Below are 21,018 nucleotides of genomic sequence, written 5' to 3'. Positions count from 1 at the left end.
AAATGGACCTGTGAACATTAATGCAGACAACATTATACATGCTGTTTGCACCATTTTGTCTGTACTGCAGTTGTATGGCTACGTGTCATTACACTGATTATCATCACCCTTTGTGGATCTCTGTAGATGATTCACTTCTGCTGCTGAAAGACAAAGGCGACAATATATGAATATGATACAACAATATGTGATGATTTACTCTATAGTCATCCATGTTATGCAAAGTAACACACACATATGCAGCCTGGAACACCTGCTTCTATCCCCCCCCAGGTGTGCAGTGTTTCCCATTCACAGGATTTGGGGATGCAAGAAATATTGTGATCTCGTCAGGGTAGAGCAACAGTGGGCCATCACCGGTGACAACTCTTAATGTCTTATACCATTGTAACCTGACAGCTGCTTGGAGGATCATGTCAGACCAGCATCAGCAATAGGATTCATGAGATCTAATATGACATCCCACTGCATTAATCATGTTTTAAGGTTAGCCCAGACTTCGTTCTTCCATGATGTATTCCCTGACCATCCGAGGAGTCTCTGTCCATGTTGCCACAGATCATCTATTATAATCTCATTCTCCTGTAGGGAGAAATCTTTGCCCCTAGGTCTGTTTGCCATTGAAAGACAGTGATATGCACATGTGGATATTCATGTGGGGGCCCACTTATGGATATGCTTATGTGGACAGCTTATACCACTGTAAACACCATGCATTCTTGTGCAATGCAATATTCTGTGAAATACTCACTGTGACATATAATAATGTGACATATAAAAATATATAACAATGCCTGCATATGTAACACTTGTAAAAACAACACAACTTGTGTTATCTGTAGACATTGTTTGTAGGATTTCAACCCCTACAGTACATATCTGTGGAATGGAGGTCCAAACACAACAGCATCGTGTCACAGAAGCAGCAGCCTACATGTATTTCACATTAACATACTACACAAACATATGTGTACAACAGAAATGTGTGATGGATATAGCTGTAATGCAATTTCAGCCTAAACAGACAAGTATTCAAAAAAACAGTCTGTCATATGACATGTTATAATAACCTCAGATTATCACAATCATTACTGAGCAGTGAATGTCATCCACATCAGCACAGAATATCTGTAACTTATCCATTGAACAGCTTATTGAAAGCATCAGAAAACCTCAGGATCTGTAAGCAGGCCACAGGTAGTATGGATTCTGTTTGTCTTGACCCAGTAGTTCAAAGACTTGTTTTAAGAACCATCGATGAGTAATTATCCATAACAGCGAAAGGAATACATGGTGCATAGTGACATATGGATAATGTTGGAATCCGTAGTTTTCTGTACATACACCACAGAGTGTATGGAATCACCCGCAAGATATACAGAAAATCCATAAATCCATCTTTATGTACTGTTCAGTTTTGCTATGTAAATCTGTCTGTACAGCTGTATATGGGAAATTACTGCACGTCCTTGATGCAGATGTCAATCTGTATGCATACAGGTAAATCATACACCATTCCAATAAGTTACAAACATTTTTCATAATGCAAACATTTTCCTTAAATGCATAAATCTAAAGAGATACATTTGAGAATGAGTAATGCTAACATAGGTGTATAATGAACTAATATTCCCCAAAACAGAAATGCTAGCAGGTGCCAGCAGCTAATGTGCATCCATTTTTTAAGCACCATTTCAGTCATACATAATGAGTTCATTAACATTCCAGGTTTGGGAATCCCATTTGTGCATGTCTGTGTAAGTTCTTAAAATTTGGCATATTAACCAATAGTGCAGCATAATAGGTACTGTTAAACGGTACCCTGTGTAGCATGTGCCCATTATCTTCCAATGATCTAATAACATGACATAAGTGCTACTTTTAAATACAGATTTTGATACATTTACAGATCTGACCATTGCTACCTGAGAACTGAATGGGACCTCGGTGAGCAATTTTCAGATCTGAGTATTTTCTCCATTGGACAATTGACATTATCAAGGTGATTACTTCCAGGAGGCTTTGACATGTCCAGGCACTCAAGTGAACTGAGAAAGAGCCCAGCCAGATGCTGGCTGTCTATGCTGAAGTGGAACATCACATGAGCGTCAGGTTATGGAATTTTACAATGATCAACATTTGGAACTGGATTGTGAGGAAACATCAGTGATGTACAGAGATCTACCAGACTGGAGTGCAGGTTCACCACAGCTACAATGACCTGCATCAGAGGGACACAGAGGAGCTTCATCAGAGGGTCACTGAGGTGCGTCAACAGCAGTCAATTCCTACAGTAGGTGTCATAATATTATGTATACCTAAGCATTCCCATGGAATTTAAAGATATAGCTGTGTCCCAAATATATCAGATACATGCCTTTTACAACCATTAAGTTTTAATCATTTTGATAATTAATCAGATGTGCTGACTGTTCTCCATATATGTATGTTTACTATTCCCCTGGGTTTTATTTATTTAATAATGTTAATAACATTCTAGATGTACATCAGTTTTCCAGCATATAATGACATAATTTCAAACATCCAATGTAGTCATATATCATTGACACCTATAGCGTCTAGGCCGCAGATGACTACACATTTCATAGTTATCCATAATACTTTGAAAGTGTCACCTAGTCTACCTGTATATGTGTGAATAGTAACTCATAAATAACTTCTTTTCTCCATTCCTCTTAATAAACTGAACATTCTTATTACAGCCCAAAGTGTTTAAACCAAGAGGAATGCCTGTCTAACTGCCTACACATCTTTTCATTTGCAATACGTGGTAATAGCTGTTATTTCTGTAGATTATAATGACCAATACCGGTTATCTGTCAAATATTTCCGTATTCATCCGTTATCCACAGGAATTTGGATACACACACACACACACACACACACACACACACACACACACACACACACACACACACACACACAGTAACTGTTTATTAAGAAGAATCATTTGCTGGCTGGTAGCTAGGCCTGTAAAGAAACAGGCCAACATGCATACTGTATATGTCAGAATGCTGTGTGGGTTCAACTCCACCACAAAGGGGGAACATGTCATTATATTCTTATCTTTGTGCCTTTATCACATTGTCAAAATCCTGCTCTACATACCTGCTTATTGATATTAATGGTTATTTTCTGCAGGCTTATGAACAACTCGTTTATTTGCCGAATTTCTATAAATATCTTTATAATCTGTAATGTCCCATGACGCCACCTCTTTAAGTACAAGGTTATGTGTGAAGCCTGGAACAGACTATTATATTTCTGCTTAAAAGTTTTGTGGAATATGCTATGATTTGCAAATGTGCTATCAAGTGAATTTTGTCATTCATTATTAAATTCACTTCACCAACCAACTCATCCTTATCTTTGGTGGGAGTCAGATGGTCAGATATACAGATGAAATGCAGAACAGGGAGATGCACTGATGCATGCATTTGATTTGTGATGTGCATTTGCCAAGGAATATCTGTAAATGTCATCTTCCCATCCATATATTACTGTGTCCCTGATGTACAGCACCTTGTAGTTCTCTGCTAACAGAAGATATGTGATACGTGACACTGTCCCACTCTCTGAGCGATGAAGGTTTTCACTTGCTGTTACTGGCTGTGGCCACTATGCTGACATGAATTCATTCTTGCAAATTATTTACCTAAATGCCCATCACACTGTTCTTTTTGTAAATCCTAAGCAGTGATACATATTAGTAACCCATCCCTGTCCTTTCATAACCCCAAGTCTGTTCACTGCATTCACACCACACACTCAGGCAAGATGGATTAGCTAGGCAGGTAGGTGTTAGGGTTAGAGTGTGGATGTAGCTAAGAGTTACAAGTTTGGATTTCAGGTTCTCAGTCTGGTCACTGATGTAAAGAACTGTGTGTGTAATTTTGTAAAATGTGCTTGGTGATTCTCTGATGTTGTTCAAAAGTAAAGTTTTTAGAACCTTAACTGAGCAATGTATATTTCTGTTACTGAGTACTACATCATTCATAATTGCAGTTCTCTTTTTGCAGGTGACAAGGACAGGATGCATAATCATGCCCTGTATATCAAGCAGATGCACAGGCTGAAGGAGCAGCCGAGGGAAAGAGGTATGCTGCTTATGTTGCCTGTTTTTTTAAGGAAAGTGTACCTGATCCTTGTCACAGGCCTGTATATTTACACTACCATGTATATTACTTATAATGCTGGAATACCCACTATGCATCAGTAAGGTAAGTACAATAATCACCTCTGCTTACAAGTCTGATTGAAATACAAAAATGTTTAAATGTCATTTAGCAGCAAGCCATGTTTTCTGAATTTAGTTTTTGAAATGTAGGACACAGCCCAAATGACAGTCGGGTTTATAAGACTGTCACACAGACTTTGAGGTGGATGTTTTATGTACATGTCTATAGTAATTTGCCTGCTGTTTATAATGTATGTGTTGGCACACTTATATGTGTGGATGTGGTTTCCAATGACTGGCCTGTTGCACATAGCTTGTCTATTCACATACTGAGAGAATGTTTGCTGTGTCAGTGTTCACACTGTGGTTAGCAGACTGTGTGGTATGTCCTTCAGTTCAACATTAGTGTTGCATCTGCCTACAACACCTTGGATGGTTTTGCTACAACATACTTGTATCCTGTGCTTGGTGATACTTTCATAATCAACAAACATCATCAGGATGTTTGCATTTTGCAGGGTAGTGATTGCTAATAAATAAACGTAGGTTATGCATACTGTTGTGGACAGACAATACAGTTCGTATAGCACATACTAGAGTCTCATGTGTCATAGGCTGTGACTGTGTTTATAATTGAACATTATTACTATTTGGTAGTGTTACATTCCTTATATTGATGTAGGGTCAGCCAGTCATCATGTTGCCTGGCTCAGCTGTTTGTCATATTTCTTGCATATTTTCCATATTATTACCATCTCACTTTGTTTTCATTTTAGCAGTGTTAATTGGTGACGGCTCATATGACTTATTACATGTACAGACTGCGATTTTCATTCACACACAGACATAACTACTCGGAACACGTGCAAGGGGAATAAGAATGGAAATACTGATATCCTTAGGGATACTCAGCTGGACAGTTTACTGAGGCAGACATCATTATTAAACAGTGCAAATGCCAATACTAATGTTATCTTGTCATTTACAAGCTTTTCTTTTGTCAAGTTTTAGTTACGGAATGTTGCATGAGGCATTGTCAGGGCATGCTTCCATTCAAATATCAGGATATGCTGCATGTGCTTGCTTTGCATGTGCTTGCCATGCTTAGTGCTGCCCAATAAACAACTGTTCAGGTCATGTCATGATTTCCACTGGTAAGCTGTGTTATGCATGCCATTGCACAGCTTTGATTGAGCTGCTAGCATTTTGTGATGGATAGTGTCCCTGACATGTTCTGTTATTGGACATGTATATAAGTATAGACACTGTGACATAGGAAAGGTGTTGTGTGCATGAGAAGCCATTCACTAGTAGCAAATCTGTTGATTATAACTGTGCTACTTGCTTATGTTTGCACCATTTCACCTTGAACTGATTTAATAAGACCTTCAATATATACTAATGCACCTTCAGTCTCATATTTTTATATGCATAACTCACATGTGGACCGGATATTAATTAATGTATAAACAACTCTTCAAACCACAAACTGTAAAGAAAAGAAAACCGCTTAGGCTCCCGCTTCTTGGCACGCTTTATTAAATAAAATAAATGTTATCTGCTTTATAAAAACGTTTTCGTCTAACACTATGGTTAGACTTCTTCAGACAAACCGACAAACATTTGTTAAATAAAACAAGCTTATTTTTATAGCAGCCTTTGATTTAGAAGCACACCGAAATTCAAAAACCTGATGTGGCTTCTTAAAGTGACAGTGCTGTTACAATTGTGAGATAATAAAATTTACTTGTAGTCACTAAAATGATTCAAGTTTATGAAATGTGTCAGTTTAACTTATTAACGAGTACATATATAATAAAATATATAAATGTATACATAAAAACTATCAAAAATTAATTGATTAAAAGATAAAAATCATATGTGAATTAAACGTACGATTTAAAAAACATTAGAAATTAGAATAAATGAGAAGTAAAAGCTTATCATATAAAAAGGAATTAGTGATGTACATAAATCCAATGAATTGAATGTATTGTGATCATTATCTTTCTAAACTTCTTAATTTTGAAGGCGCATTAAAGAACATTTCTCATTAAGACCATGATCACAATACATTCAATTCATTGGATTTATGCACATCACTAATTCCTTTTTATATGATAAGCTTTTACTTCTCATTTATTCTAGTTTCTAATGTTTTTTAAATCATACATTTAATTCACGTATGATTTTTATCTTTTAATCAATTAATTTTTGATAGTTTTTATGTATACATTTATATATTTTATTATATATGCACTCGTTAAACTGACACTTTTCATAAACTTGAATCATTTTAGTGACTACAAGTAAATTTTATTATCTCACAATTGTAACAGCACTGTCACTTTAAGAAGCCACGTCAGGTTTTTGAATTTCGGCGGGCTTCTAAATCAAAGGCTGCTATAAAAATAAGCTTGTTTTATTTAACAAATGTTTGTCGGTTTGTCTGAAGAAGTCTAACCATAGTGTTAGACGAAAATGTTTTTATAAAGTAGATAACATTTATTTTATTTAATAAAGTGTGCCAAGAAGCAGGAGCCTAAGCAGTTTTCTTTTCTTTACAGTTTGTGGTTTGAAGAGTTGTTTTTAGTTTTTGTACCGCTATGGCAAATAACTCGCTAGACGACACACCTGGAATCTTCAGAAACATGCAGAGAAATGAGAATGAACCTATGCATGATTTAACTATTTTGGTACAGCTACTTTCACAGAAACTAGATCATACGAATGAGAAGTTGGATATGGTGATGGCAGAACAACAAAAGTTTAAACAACAGGACCGAATGGTCAATGGTATGTCGGGACAGCAGAGGCAAGAAGAACAGAGGAGTTCTTTTTCTGGTTCTGATGAACAAGTGGAAGAGAACAATATTACGCCAGGTCAACGGATAACACAATCAAGCGCAATTCAGCGATTTAATGGAGATACTTCTTTGGCACAAGTACAAAGTACAAACAGGTCTGCCACAGCATTGCACAACCATTTTAACGTCCATTCCTTGACAGAAGATAATAGTGAGTCAATTATAGTCAATATGCCTTCAGATTGAGCTCAACATAATGAGACATCTACTTCGCATAGGCCAATATTTAATCTAAAGGACTGGTTATCGGCACCTGCAGGCTTGTGGGAAGACAGTTTATCTAAAAACATCATGGCTCAAGAAAATAATTGAGAGAAACCAGTTACTGAACTTTTGTCCCTTTTAGATTCCAAATTTTTAAAGTATAAAAAACTCAATTTGGAAATTGAATATTTCCAGGAATGTTACAAACAAGAAATAGTTCCAAAGGGACTCAGAACCTGGAGATACCCGACGGGTTTAATACCTGGGTCAATTTTTCATCAAGATTTAATTAGGTTGTTTAACCAGAATGGACTACAACTATTACAATAATGATCAAACGTTATGCAAATATAATGCAGGAATTGAAACCAGATATTGAAGTCATAGATAAGGAAATCAATGAACATCCGGACTTCCCAAGATACAAGTATGATTACTAATGCTGTTTTCAAAGCATCGAGCAGCACCTACAAAAAATAAAAGTGACCAAAATCAAAAAATTAAAAAGAGATCAAGAGCAATATAAGGCAGGTACAGGGTATCCTAAGCCGCCAGAGTCACAGATTCAATCTAGTAACAAATTCCACATCTTCAGAGAAACTGTGGAATTAAAAGATACAATGTATGAAAATTCATCGTCAGTCGATTCACAGCAACCTGCAGCAGCAGTTAACATGAACAATAATGATGCACAGGAATATAATTTAAGGAGAAGCAATAGGATAAAAGAAAGGAATAACAACAATAATATCAACAATGATAACAACAATCAGCAAGGTAACAATCCACAGGCAACTACGTCTCATTCGAAACAGGGTTTTCAATGACACAATCAGAGAAAGCAGTGGAACAGGAGGAAGAATCACAACCACAAGAGATAATATATTATAATGAAGCAAACTTGTTGGTACTGATAAAAAATACACAACAAGATTTTTTAATTTACAATTATTCTTCTTTTACTGTCACAGAAGAATTAGCTAACATCTTAGCTAAGGGTTCGACCTTTGTACCAACTAGAAAGATGAATTTGGCTGAAACCATCTGTGACATCAAATTTTTCGTAAGAAAATTGAACTTTAGACAACTTTTAGGAGAATCCGGGTCAATCGAAAATCCACTGAGAGTGGCTAGCTGTTACAACCCCCCTCTACATTTCACACTACACACATTCGAGAAAATGTGTGAAATAGATTTGCGACAATTGCATCAACAAAAGAAGAATTATTCTTATAACCCAACCAGGGACGAAAGAGATAACATCCATTTATTAACATCGGCCAATGTAAGAATTATGAACCCTGATAAGGGAGGGGGGTTAGTAATTATAGATATTTTGGATTATAACAACAAAATCTTAGACCTCTTGAGCACAAATGCATATGAATTGTCATCACTCAATGAATATAACAAGTCCAACCAATTTATTAAGAGTTTTCTCAATGAGTTGCTCATCGAGGCAAGGATCGACTCACAAGTCTTCAATTTTCTTCTTATAGAAGCACCTAAGGCACCAACGGTTTTTGGAGTCCCTAAAGTCCACAAAGATATCCACAATCCCCCATTTAGACCAATTGTAGATGGGAGAAGATCTCCTACATATGCCTGTGCAAAATTTGTTGATGGGATCCTCAAGAAATGTGTTTCACAGGATGAGTGGATAGTTAAAGATTCTTGGGACTTTTTAAAAAAAATAAATAACATCATTTATCAACAAGAATATAATTTCATAACAGTGGACGTGAAAGATCTTTATACCAGTATTCCTCAAAAACTAGGCATTGAATGGGTATTGGCTAGCATGCGCCAGAAAAATGCAGAACCAAATGAAGTAATTCTGGTTGGTGAACTGTTGGATCTCATTTTGTCTTATAATTTTATTTTATTCGAAAATCATTTTTACAAGCAGAAAAAATGAGTTGCGATGGGTTCGCCTTGTGGTTCCAGTTATGTGAATTTGGTAATGTCTTATTGGGAGAAAAAACATGTTTTCAATAATGACTTTCTCAAAGCTACAATCATGTTTTATGTTAGATATATAGATGATATTTTCATCATATTTCAAGGGGATGAAAAACAGGCAATACAAATTGTTGAAATGTTTAATAACAGTACAGAATTTTTACAATTTACATTTACATACAATCAGGAATCCATACCCTATTTGGATATAAATTTAAGTAAGAATAGATCACAAGGGGTATATGAAGCAAATATTTTTAGAAAATCTACTTATTCGAACAAATTTTTGCACTTTGGTAGTGCTCATCCTCTATATCAGAAAAAAATCTGTGGTCAAGGGCCAGCTCGTCCCAGCTGCACGGATGATCACCACAGAAGAGAATTTCATTCAAGAATGCTTGAATTTAAAGCAAATGTTTCTCAATAGACAATATCCTCACCATTTCCTGGACCCAATAGTGGAAGAAGTTAAAACAAAAAGATCAAATGGTTACTTTAAACCTATATTAAAGAAAAATCTAAATATTTTTCCACCAGATGTAACCCATTCACATCTTAGAATAAGAGAGCGGGTTGACACTGTAAAATATAATTGGGCCTGTATTTTACGATTCTCCTTGGACTTCGTGAGCATCAAAGAAATTATCCTGAAGAATTGGAATTTACTTAATGATCACATTCTAATATCTAAATTAGGGTCGGTGCCAAAATTCATATGGAAAAAAGGTTTCAACTTTAAAGATATGTTCCAGATGCATCATCACATCAATTTGACAACTTGCCACAAGGGAATGGTACAATGTGGCAATTGTCCATTTTGTCATTACATGATTTCAGGTATTACAGTAATGATAAATGGAACTAAAATTTACACTAAGGGCAAACATAATTGTAATTCCAAAGGGGTTGTCTATGCAGCAATTTGTCAAGCATGCCCATCTTTCTACATAGGTAAGACAGAGCGAAGATTAAGAGATAGGGTCTATGAACATCTAAGAAGTATTAATTTGCGAAAAGAAGACAACGCCTTAGCAAGACATCTTTCGGATTATCCTGAGCATAAATTTTGTTTTAAAGTAATTTATCAGATTAAACAGGACATCCGAGGGGGACCTTTCAATTTATTGCTAGAAAAAAGTGAACTTTTATGGCAGATTAGGTTAAACGCCTTTACCTATCCTGGTCTTAATGAGAAATGTTCTTTAATGTGCCTTCTAAAATTAAGAAGTTTAGAAAGATAATGATCACAATACATTCAATTCATTGGATTTATGTACATCACTAATTCCTTTTATATGATAAGCTTTTACTTCTCATTTATTCTAGTTTCTAATGTTTTTTAAATCATGCATTTAATTCACATATGATTTTTATCTTTTAATCAATTAATTTTTGATAGTTTTTATGTATACATTTATATATTTTATTATATATGTACTCATTAATAAGTTAAACTGACACATTTCATAAACTTGAATCATTTTAGTGACTTCAAGTAAATTTTATTATCTCACAATTGTAACAGCACTGTCACTTTAAGAAGCCACGTCAGGTTTTTGAATTTCGCCGGGCTTCTAAATCAAAGGCTGCTATAAAAATAAGCTTGTTTTATTTAACAAATGTTTGTCGGTTTGTCTGAAGAAGTCTAACCATAGTGTTAGACGAAAACGTTTTTATAAAGTAGATAACGTTTATTTTATTTAATAAAGCGTGCCAAGAAGCGGGAACCTAAGCGGTTTTCTTTTTTTTCAATAATCATTTTTATTGTTTTGCCAAACCATTATACATTTCACACACTATTTACATTATGTACAATATTGCTTCCAATGTTTTAGTTCCATTTTGAATTTCCCTATAATACATTAAGAATAAATATCATTTTAACCAAGTACAGGAAATTAAAATCACAAAAAATTAAACATAAAAGCATCTACAATAGACAATTATAAACCAACTCAAGCCAATAATTTGTATTATTTCTACATTTTCTATCTAATCCAAGAATGTGTTGGTACACATACAGAATGTCCTGACGGAAAGTGGATAGGAACCGCTTCAAAATAATATTAAAGATTTGTTCCCAAATTTTTATGCTGTTTATACTTTTCTTATTATTTCTAATTAACAATTTGTGCGCTAATATATGCTTAATCGCTAACAGCCTGAAATTTTTCCACGACACCTGTGCTGGGTTCAACCAATTTGTGGCTATATATAATTTCATTAGTAAACTAATATACATAATTACAATCTTTTTGTTTTGACCAAATTCTCCGGTGGAATATGTAAAATCAGAAATTCCCAGGAGAGTGTTGAGTTTTGGTAACCCATTTTTGTAGTTGTAACTTTAAAGAATTCCATAATTTATAAATGCACTTGCAACTCCAGAACATGTGTAACAGGTCTGCTGTCTGATCTATACACTGTGGACATGTAGGTGACTTTTTGAATCAAATTTATGAAGTGTAAGATGGGTATAATATGCATTGTTAAATATCATCAATTGAGTAAAGACCAGTTTTTGAAGTGATACGGATTTTAATGTTAAGTTAAACGCCTCTACTATTTTACTGTCGTCTAGGGATGGCAATTTCTCTCTCCAGTATTTGGATAACAGAATATGATTATTATATTTTCTCTCTTTTGCCATTTTATACGCTGAGGATATATATTTTCTATCTTGTTGCAATGCTTCCCACAGCTGACCTGAAATAACTAGTTCCTCTTTTTTATTTCAAAACTGGTAAAATAATTTATGGCCAAATCTTTTAACTGCCTCATTATAATTAAATAAGAGATGGGAAGATTCATCTCTTTTAAGATATCATGTACCGCTACTCCTAGGAAGGGGTATAAATCCCTTACAGTTAATTCCTTAATAAATGGATATTTCTTTAAGTCTATCAGTTGATTGCCAATAGTTATATTAGGATTTCCATCAAACGGTTGAAACATCATCATATATTTTAAAAGGTTCAAGGAGGCAAACAGAGTTTGAGTCGCCACTGCCCATACCTTGATGTGTTCCATTAACTCATATTTACTCAATGTTTTTATATTCAAAAATGGTACAGCTTTAACATTAATTCTCTTCCCTTTTATATGTTTATAATTTAGCAGTACCCATTTGGGTATCCATTTTCTATTTTCGCTATCCAAGTAAGACACCCTTAAAATCCTATTGGCCTGAATCACTGTATAATACATCTCAAAATCTGGTAAATCCAAATTTGAATTTCCCTATAATACATTAAGAATAAATATCATTTTAACCAAGTACAGGAAATTAAAATCACAAAAAATTAAACATAAAAGCATCTACAATAGACAATTATAAACCAACTCAAGCCAATAATTTGTATTATTTCTACATTTTCTATCTAATCCAAGAATGTGTTGGTACACATACAGAATGTCCTGACGGAAAGTGGATAGGAACCGCTACGCCAAAATAATATTAAAGATTTGTTCCCAAATTTTTATGCTGTTTATACTTTTCTTATTATTTCTAATTAACAATTTGTGCGCTAATATATGCTTAATCGCTAACAGCCTGAAATTTTGCCACGACACCTGTGCTGGGTTCAACCAATTTGTGGCTATATATAATTTCATTAGTAAACTAATATTCATAATTACAATATTTTTTGTTTTGTCCAAATTCTCCGTGGAATATGTAAAATCAGAAATTCCCAGGAGAGTGTTGAGTTTTGGTAACCCATTTTTGTAGTTGTAACTTTAAAGAATTCCATAATTTATAAATGCACTTGCAACTCCAGAACATGTGTAACAGGTCTGCTGTCTGATCTATACACTGTGGACATGTAGGTGACTTTTTTGAATCAAATTTATGAAGTGTAAGATGGGTATAATATGCATTGTTAAATATCATCAATTGAGTAAAGACCAGTTTTTGAAGTGATACAGATTTTAATGTTAAGTTAAACGCCTCTACTATTTTACTGTCGTCTAGGGATGGCAATTTCTCTCTCCAGTATTTGGATAACAGAATATGATTATTATATTTTCTCTCTTTTGCCATTTTATACGCTGAGGATATATATTTTCTATCTTGTTGCAATGCTTCCCACAGCTGACCTGAAATAACTAGTTCCTCTTTTTTATTTCAAAACTGGTAAAATAATTTATGGCCAAATCTTTTAACTGCCTCATTATAATTAAATAAGAGATGGGAAGATTCATCTCTTTTAAGATATCATGTACCGCTACTCCTAGGAAGGGGTATAAATCCCTTACAGTTAATTCCTTAATAAATGGATATTTCTTTAAGTCTATCAGTTGATTACCAATAGTTATATTAGGATTTCCATCAAGCGGTTGAAACATCATCATATATTTTAAAAGGTTCAAGGAGGCAAACAGAGTTTGAGTCGCCACTGCCCATACCTTGATGTGTTCCATTAACTCATATTTACTCAATGTTTTTATATTCAAAATGGTACAGCTTTAACATTAATTCTCTTCCCTTTTATATGTTTATAATTTAGCAGTACCCATTTGGGTATCCATTTTCTATTTTCGCTATCCAAGTAAGACACCCTTAAAATCCTATTGGCCTGAATCACTGTATAATACATCTCAAAATCTGGTAAATCCAACCCCCCCCTCGTTTTAGGAGCCATCAGTTTTTCATAGGATATTCTTGTTTTTCTGGGTTCCCACAAAAATTTCCCCAGTCCTATCTGAAATTGCTTGAAAAAGGATTTCGTGATTTTAAGTTGTGCTGCTCTAAAAATATATAGCATTCTGGGGAGAACGTTCATTTTTATTATCGCTGCTCTTGCCATCATCGGTAGCTTCAACTTACTCCATCTTTTCAAATCCATTGTTATTCGGTCTCCAGTTGCTAAGCGGTTTTCTTATTATTTAATGTATCTTAGGTTGCAGATATGAACATCAGTTTCAGTTTAATATCAGCTATGACCTTCATTGGACTGTGGGCCTGATAGACATTTGCTTTTCATGTTATGGTTTTGATTAATGACATACATCGCATATGGTGGTAGAGTGAACTGCAGTCATAACATATTTTAATGTTTAATGAGGACTGTTTTTTGCTTGTTCATTGTGTCACAGTGGGTGTGTTATGCAGACAGGTAGTAGTAGGTATGCATATGTAATTTCTGTCCTGTGTTGTGATTTATCTTGACAAGAGTATGGACCCCTGGCCAAACACCAATCAGATGTAGATGATGAATGCATGCCACGCCACTGCCGGAGTCCACAAATGATGACAACCATGACAATGATGAGGATGATGAGGAGGAGGAAGGTGAACCTACATGTACCATCATCTCTGTTGCACCCCAGAGGAGATGACACTGGGAACAACAGAGAGACAATAATTGGGAGCAGAGTGGAGACCAATGGGTTTCAAACAAAGATGAGGGACATGATGGGGAATACTTTACAGGATATGACTCATTCGGGGAGATAGCCAGAGAAATCATTCACGATGTTCATCCCCATCAGGGTGGTTCCTCAGGTCTATAAGTCTTGTTTGTGTGCTCCAATTGTGTAATGCTGCCACCATGCTATTTGCCATATAAGTGACTGGACTATATATGCAGGCTTGGGCATGCATACCATTTAACTACCATGTTTATGTGTTACTTGTGCAAACATATAATGCAGATATCATCATGTGACATTTAAATATGTTTCAGCATGTGCATGACACACATTAACACATTACACTTTCTTTCCACATTCAGCTGTCAATGCATTGTGGATTAACATGCAGCTACTGCTGCCACAATTACCCTGTAAATGTGTTTTAGTGAGAAAAACTTGGAAGCAAAACATATTGTCTATAGTCCAGCACTATCATAGTGGCATGGTTATGATTTGTCTATTACCATATCATGTATGTGCAACAGAAGTTCACGTCATTGCCCATGTGTTTTGGATGACTGCTGTCATTTTGTCCCACTGGCATGATGTCATGTTGTGTGATGCCATATTTGGTCATATAAAGGTATGTCATACATATGGGCAGTCCTCCTTTTCTGATGGTATGGAACACCAATTTAGCATTTATGTATACACTACGATAATGATAATTTATTCAGTAACAATACAGTATTCCATGTTTGTTCAATGTTACATTTCTACATCTATTATCTAGGGATCTAAACTTAGCAACTCAAACAAAACATGCTGACAAGACAGATATATGTCTCAGAGATTGCCCTTTTGTTGGAACAGGCTTTCTATTCAGATTAAGCAGAGCCCTTCCCTGGCCCCCTTCAAACACAGTTTGGAACAATGGATGGGAAATCACAAATACACACCTAGGGCTTCCTTCTCTCCCTGGCCGCCATTTTTAAATTAACCCTAGCCACCAGTAGCCACTTTGTCCTGACCAAGTGTGTATGCCATGTAAGTAAATATTTAATTGTATTAATCCACTGATGTTTATGCTGGGTACATCTTGCTATTCAAGTGCGGGGACTCTTTGCTGTTTAACTACTTTTCATGTTATTTTGGTGAAACTAGTGAGGTAGAGTCTTACTACTGCTACTGACTATGTAAACATTGCAGTTGCTATATATACTGCTTATGTATCACCCATATAAGTGTACAGCTAAAAAGCTTAACGTTTTGTACATATTGCAGTGATATTTTCTATGTAGACAGTTGTTTGTGTTTTTTCCTTTTATTTTTAACGGCCCTAGTATTGCTCTGGGATGAGACTGATCCTTCACAACTACTGCATATTTCATAATACCTTAAATGACCTTGTTAGAACTACAGATCTACACAGGTACCTTAATTGACCTTGTTAGAACTACAAATTTATACTGGTGGCCTTTTAGACCAGTTTGATGTTACTTATTATGGGCAGTGTTTTATGTTGATGCAACAGGGCAACTACTGTATTTTTAAACCCACTTTATCTGTCTGATATTTGTTTCTATCTGTTTTTATCTGCTGTTTTTGAGTTTATAAGTCCTTTTACATCTGCTGCATCTGACATACACTCTATTTTGGCTCTTCTATTGGTGTTTTCTTCTCCTTATGCTAATCCTGCTCTATAGATGTGCTAAGCGATCCACTGTTATATACCTGCCTCTCTCTACCCGTACTGCTTATTTCTTACTTTTAAACCATCTGCATCTCCCTTCCAGCTGTAATTAATCCCTCACTGTCTCTCCCTTCTCCTACAGCTCCCCTTTGCTCAACCAGAAGATCCCCGTGAGTCTCCTGATCCTGAGACCCTGGACAGTTGCCGAAACTCAACTCAGTGTACGTCCACATTATTTTAATGTTGTTTGCACTTCCCTAATCCATTTTTTTGTTTGTCAGTGGCATGCACACTGGTTGGACCTGACGAAAGGCGCCCCCCCCAAGTATTGTCCTACTGCCTTTTCTTGAACTATTTCCTTCCCAAAGTTACTTAAATTGAAATTACAACTAGTGTCCCCTGAGTTTTTTTGTTCTACTATTTAAATTTTACCCATTTAACCATCTCACTAATACCCAGAATGCCAGCATAATCTGTGCCTTATGTGCTATTAGAGACAGACTCATCTTGTTACACTCCTAGCCCAAGCAAATTGCATTAGACCTGCTCAGGAAACTAACTACTAGTAAACTACTTACCTTAGCTGGCTGATTGCTTTACAATGAACCAGTTGGACCGTGGTTCAACCTGCTCCGTTCGCCCTCGCTGCGCTTAGACTCACTCTGCTCCCCTACCCTATCTCCAATTCCCACTCACCCCCACACCATCTATATTTATACCTAGACATGCCACTTCTCTTAGCCCACACAGCCAATCTAACTCCAAGCCTCCCCACTCCCCGCAGACGCAATCAGCATCCACACCCACCAACCGCCCTTCCATCTACAATTTATACCTGACCAACCCATAATCTTCTACAACCCCATCCCATTCTTCTACCACACTATCATCCAACAACAAAAACTCACTCCACCCTCACCAACTCCCCATGCTTTCCAGTATGCTTCCTGTGAAAATTGTTTTTCTCATTTTATTCTCTCTCACCCTCCATCTTATCTCCTATCACAGAAATATTATGCCCCAATATACATTCCCACTAACCCTATTAACTCACCACCCCATTCCTCCACATTCAATATCCTCATTGCCCCTAGCCTCTTCAAACTAAGCAACACAGATATATTCACTTATAGAAATGTCCCCTTACCTAATATCAAAAACTTGGCCCTTAGGCTTGCCACAAAACTCCCACTCCTACTCCCGAACAGGAAATCTCTATTAAAGTTAAGTGGAGACATACACCCAAATCCTGGCCCTTATCTACCTCAGCTGACAACAAGCCTAAAACACTCCTCCAACCCAATACACTTCACAAACCTTAGATCTTCTACCCCTAGTTTACTAGTCCTTAACATGAATGTTAGGGGCATTGTAAACAAGCTTTATGAACTCCATGCAACTATCTCCTTCTACTCTCCTAACATAGTTATCCTAAGAGAAACCTGGCTTAAACCCCAAATTACTGACAATGAAATTATTCCCTCTGGATTCAACACCAACAGAGCTGATAGACATAACAAACAAGGAGGAGGGGTAGCAATGCTATACAAGGACACACTTAATATCAAAGGAATACAAATAACCCCCCAACCTGAATAACAGTGAAATACTAATCTGTCAATCCAAAATTAATCCAAATAAAAACATAACAATAATATTAGTCCATATTCCCCCTGGTAATGAACTCTCCACCATAGAAGAACTCATTCCTTGGTCATCCACCTCTTTCAGTCAGGGGACTATTATTATGGGTGACTTTAATACTGACTGGCTCACCTGCTCCTCTGACATCCCCTCTAACTCCATCAATCTATGTGGATACACACAGACTATAAACTCTCCTACTAGTATAGAAAACCATAGGGGCAAAAAAACAATTCTCGACTGGATCCTAACTAATAAACCTTCTCTAGTTTAGCACTCAGGCTGTCTTTCTGACAGCCTAAGTGACCACTTACCCACCTTCCTAGTCAGCCACAGAACTAGCATCCCCAAATCTACAATATTCAAAGAAATTAGATGCAATAAGTACTTTTCCACAGCCACCTTTAACTCTTTACTACAGCACTGCAACTTGTCCTTATTATCTCAACTAAACCTGGGCAATGCTGTAGAATATTTCAATACTAAGTTCCTTGATATTCTAAATATTCTAGCTCCAATTAAAAAAAAATGGGTCAAGACTAACTATACTCCATGGCTATCAAATGAAACCAAACAACTATTCAAAGACAGAGACAAGTCATGGACCCTATATCACATCAACAAAACCCAAAACGCTCTTGAAGCCTATCGTCACCTAAGAAACAAAGTCAAAGCACAAATCAAAAATGATAAAAGACCCTACTATACTCAAATTCAAAACATCCACCATAGCAATCCTCAAAAACTCTGGGGTAGTATAAAAAACCTTCTGCAACCAGGACAGTCCTCAACCCTCCCTCCACCACCTCCAATACCACAGATACTTTGGTCACCCAGTTTAACTCTTTCTTTACTAACTCCATCTTATCCCTCCAAAATCACTCTACCCTCACCCCTCCAACCATCCCATCCCCATCCTTAACAACACTACTACCTTTTCCATAGTGCCCATCCAAACAGCCACCATAAGAAAACTACTACATAAATTAAATCCCACAAGCCTTGCTACTGACCTATTACCAGCCTCATACCTCAAGCTAGCTTCTAATTCCATAGCATATCCTATTTCTATACTAATTAATAGATCAATCAAAGAACAGTATGTTCCCCAAACTTTGGAAAACCTCACACATCATCCCTCTACACAAGGGTGGTGTATCAACTGAATTCAGAAATTATAGACCAATAGCTATTCTATCTCCTTTGTCAAAAATCATAGAAAAATGTGGTCACGTGCAACTTATGAGCTACCTAACTGATCACAAACTCATAACTACCTCCCAGCATGGTTTCAGGCCCAACCATAGTACTACCACTGCCCTCCTTAGTTTCACGAACACTATTAACCACCTAAAAAATAATGGCCAACATGTAGCGTCTATCTTTTTAGACCTCTCCAAGGCATTTCACACTGTGTCACACTAAAAACTGTTAAATGAACTTGCCTCACTCAGCCTATCCCACTCCACACTAACTTGCTTTCAAAGCTACCTCACAGAATGCCACCAAGCAGTCAAATGGAAAAATTACCTATCCTCCCACCTCCCACTACTAGTAGGAGTCCCTCAAGGTTCATTCTTAGGCCCACTGCTCTTTACAGTCTTTACCAACAATCTGCATACTGCCACTAACCTGGTTACTACTACTATTCAATATACAGATGATTCAACTTTAATATGGGCTGCTCCCTCACTGTCCCAGTTAAAGAAAAAAAATCCTTCACATAAATAGAATCTTACCTCTCTAGCCAACAACTTATATTGAATCCCAAGAAAACTAACTCATTATTTTTTCTAACAAAAACCTAACAGCTCCCTTTGCTATCTTCTCAACTGATAATACCAAAATTGAATCCACATCCCATACAAAATGTCTAGGTGTCACTATTGATAGTAACCTTAAATTTGACAAGTATACCTCCAAAGTTATCAAGAAGACCCACATTAAGCTTGGTACTCTCTACAGGTCCAAACAATTCCTTAACCATCCCACCAGACAGGCTATTGCTAGAACTGTCAAAGGAAAAATATACTTTAAAAATGATCAAAACACAGTAGGTTCAGGTTAAGGCACTTTACTCTTGCAGCAAGGATACAAAAACGTGATAATACAGAGTTTGTCTAACTAGAATCAGGAAATACAGGTATTTTTATACATTTTCTAATAAGACATTGCCTACCAAGCTGACATAGTGAATCACAAGTTTTGTCATCATTACTTCGCAGTCATTGTTTTTACAATATTCTGCTGGTACCATCAATTTTTCGTGAGAAACATCCTAAGAAAAACAACGTGGCCTTGGCTACCACCGGTTAGATATATGCAATGTTACCATTCAAGGTACTATGGCTAATTCGAGCACAAAGCAAGTATAGATTGCAGTTCATTACTCTAACAGTCCTTTGTCTATGTTATCTCTAAACTTCTGCAGCTGCACATGTTCTCATACTTCGAACAGAGCGGATTGTTTAAAATCATTACATTTACAGAATATAGCATTGTTCCTTCATTTTTCCTGACCTAGCAGATAATCACCTGCTTCTCAAGTACATTTCCAAAAGGAATAAACATGAATATTGTTGTGCTAGCAATTACTAGGTCAGAGGGCATCTTGCAAGTTTCAGAAAGCACACTGCAGTTTCAAAAAGCATCTTTTCAGTCTCATATGAAACTCAACTGTATATAAAACAGTGCATATAAAATAGAATGAAAAACGTGTAAACTTATTTAGTTTCTAATTAGCATTAAGCATACACACATTAATACATATTTTTCTGACATTTCCCCCCTGTTAATACTTTTTAATTCTATTTTCAAAAGAATAAACAGTTTGCTTCTTCTCCTAACCTCTTCCATTCAGGATTTGCAGTTAAGAAAGTCATTCAGTTTAAACTTATGAAAATGTTTCACATTCTAACAATTCTTCAATTTCAGTACTTTGATACAAAGTCTCAGAAACTGATATATCTATAAATTCTTTGATTAACTTTTTCATGCAGGGAATACCACAACAAATACATGCTCCTAATAGGAGTAATCCCACACAAATGGCAATCAGGATGTTCATTAGGATGGAACCCCGCCCCCCAAACAAA

This window comes from Protopterus annectens, chromosome 12.part0 (assembly GCF_019279795.1).
Source record: "Protopterus annectens isolate FY-2018-M chromosome 12.part0, PAN1.0, whole genome shotgun sequence".
Taxonomy (NCBI): domain Eukaryota; kingdom Metazoa; phylum Chordata; order Ceratodontiformes; family Protopteridae; genus Protopterus; species Protopterus annectens.
The sequence above is the reverse complement of the archived record's forward strand: the minus strand, read 5'-3'. Positions refer to the sequence as shown.